Consider the following 2,919-nt stretch of genomic DNA (forward strand, 5'->3'; position numbering starts at 1 on the left):
TAGCTGGGATTACAGGTGTGTACCACCACACCCAGCTAATTTTTCTATTTTTAGTAGAGATGGGGTTTCACTATGTTGGCCAGGCTGGTCTTGAACTCCTGACCTCAGGTGACCTGCCCGCCTTGACTTCCCAAAGTGCTGGGATTACAGGTGTGAGCCACACACCCAGCCATTTTTAACTATATTTTCTGAATTATTTTCTTAGAGGTTTTTCTGGTGATTACAATTAACGCTTTGACTTACAACAATCTATTTTAGGTTAATATCAACTAAATTTTAATAATAAATAAAGCTTTGCTACAAAATATCTCTATGTCAACTCTCTCTTTTATGTTCTTACCATGCAATCAATTAATATGTTTGTATTACTATAAGCATATTAATGTAATTTTACAATTACTGCTTTACACAGCTGTATTTTAAATTAGGAGGTAGCATATTTACCTATTTACCTCTATTGGTGTTCTTTATTTCTTCATATAAATTTGAGTTACTGTCTGGTGTCTTTTCATTTCAGCCTGAAGGATTCCCTTTATTATTTCTTGTAGGGAAGTTTGGCTAGTAATACATACTCTCAATTTTTGTTTATATTGGAATGTTTTACAACAAAGTCTCTGCCCAATTGGCTTACTGATTGAACAGTGATTTTAATACATTTCTTAAACAATAAGTCTTCTACCCTTTGTTAAGGGTCTTTCTCTGTGCGTTGGGGCACATATTCAATGCAATAACCATTTAGATCTTCATTTTCTTCATTTTCTGTTTTTATGGGGCCTCAAGGACAACCACAGGTAAGAGGTTAGGGCCTTCTAAGATAATTTGTAGGCATGTATACAGCCCTACAAAGATTCATGGCTTTCTAGATCCCTGGAATATGAAAAAACTTTTCAAAAACCTTATGAACATTTTATTTTTCATGTCTTTTAAATTTTGTTGGCCAGTCTCTTGTTTGTGCCCACTGGTAACATCACCTCAGGCAGTTGAGATGTTAGACAATTGCCAACGATTCTTTTTGACAAATGCCTTGGGGATAGGGCTTTTCCCACTGAGTGAGCTGTGAGTCAGGCCAGATAACAAGCGCCACAAATGGGGATTTTCCCAGAAGCTGTTAGACAGGTCTAATGGTGACAATACTCTCAGGATGGAACTTTTTGAGAAACTTCAAATCCTCTTTAACGGCTGCAAGGCTGCTGGTTTTCAAGACAACCATGGAAGTGGGGAGAGAAGAATGGGAATAGGGCAAGCTAAAATGCCACAAAACTGATCGTTCTTATGATAGCTAGCTGTTCTTGAATAAACATTCCTTGCAAAGTTGTAAGCCTTTTGTTAATTTCCAGAGTTCTGAAAAGGCTGATTTTGACAATTTTTGCTAAAGTTGTTGGATTCTTTTTAAATTAATGAAGCAATGGATATTCAGTTTTTATTTCATCATTCTGGGCCACACCATTTTGATGTTGTGACCCCGGATATTGTGAAAGGAATTGGTTGCTCCTCTTTTTCAGACTCTCTTGCAGATCCAACTCTGATCAATAGAGAGCAACTATGCTAGAGCAGTGTTTTTCAGTCTATAATTTGTGCTGTTTGTTTTAATTTTCAATCCATTTGAAACTCATACTTCTGTGAATTACAGAAAAAAGTAATTACTAACAAAATGAGACAGAAAAAATAAGGCATTCGAAATACAAGTCCTAATTTTTCATTATTAGAATCAACGGACATAAAATATTGCTTTGAAAAAATAAGCACAGTAAACATAAAGTAGAAAAAAAGACTTACAAAAATCTATACACATTGTGCATTGAAAATATGCATATAGGTAACGCATAAAGAAAATAACTGATATACTCATGATTTTAAGAGCTTTATTGAGATATGGTTGGCATACAATAAACTGCATATAAAATGTACAATTTGAGAAGTTTTGAAACGTGTATACCTACAAATGATCACATCAAGATGATGCACATATCCACTACTCTTCAAAATTTCCTCATGCCTCTTTGTAAGCCTTCTTTACTGCCTCCTTCTAAATCACATCCACATCCACATTCCAATACAAATCCTAAGATGTTTTCTGTCACTATGAATTAGCGTGTATTTTCTAGAATTTCATATCAACAGAATTATATATATGTACTCATTTTCTGTCTGGCTCTTTTAATGTAAGATAATTATTTGAGATTCATCCATGTTATATCAATAGTTTATTTGTATTGCTGAGTATTAATTCATAGCATGGAAATACTACCTTTTTAAAGCATTCATCTGTAGTTGGACATTTGGGTTGTTTCCAAATTTTGGCTATTAGAAATAAAGCTGCTATGAACATTCACGTGTAAGTATTTGTATAGACATAGCTGCCATTTTCCTTGTTTAAATACCTAGGATTAAAATGTCTGAATCATATAATAAATGAATATTTAACTTCTTAAGGAACCGACAAACTGTTTCCCGCATTAGTTGTGCCATTTGGCATTGTCACCAGTTTCTCCACATCTTTGCCAACACTTCTTATGGTCAACCTTCTAAATTTTAGCCATTCTAATAAATTTGTAGTGGTAAATTATTATTTATTTTGCATTTCCTAATGACTGTTTGAGTATCTTTCCATGTGCTTACATTCTACCTGCCTATCTTCTTTGATAAAGTGCCTGATAAGAATTTTTCTACGCCTGTAATCCCAGCACTTTGGGAGTCCTAGGCGGGTGGATCAAGAGGTCAAGAGATCGAGACCATCCTGGTCAACATGGTGAAACCCCGTCTCTACTAAAACTACAAAAAATTAGCTGGGCATGGTGGCCCCTGCCTGTAATCCCAGCTACTCAGGAGGCTGAGGCAGGAGAATTGCCTGAACCGAGGAGGCGGAGGTTGCGGTGAGCCGAGATCGCGCCATTGCACTCCAGCCTGGGTAACAAGAGT

This window comes from Cebus imitator, unplaced genomic scaffold, assembly GCF_001604975.1.
Source record: "Cebus imitator isolate Cc_AM_T3 unplaced genomic scaffold, Cebus_imitator-1.0 Scaffold231, whole genome shotgun sequence".
NCBI classification, from domain to species: Eukaryota; Metazoa; Chordata; class Mammalia; order Primates; family Cebidae; genus Cebus; species Cebus imitator.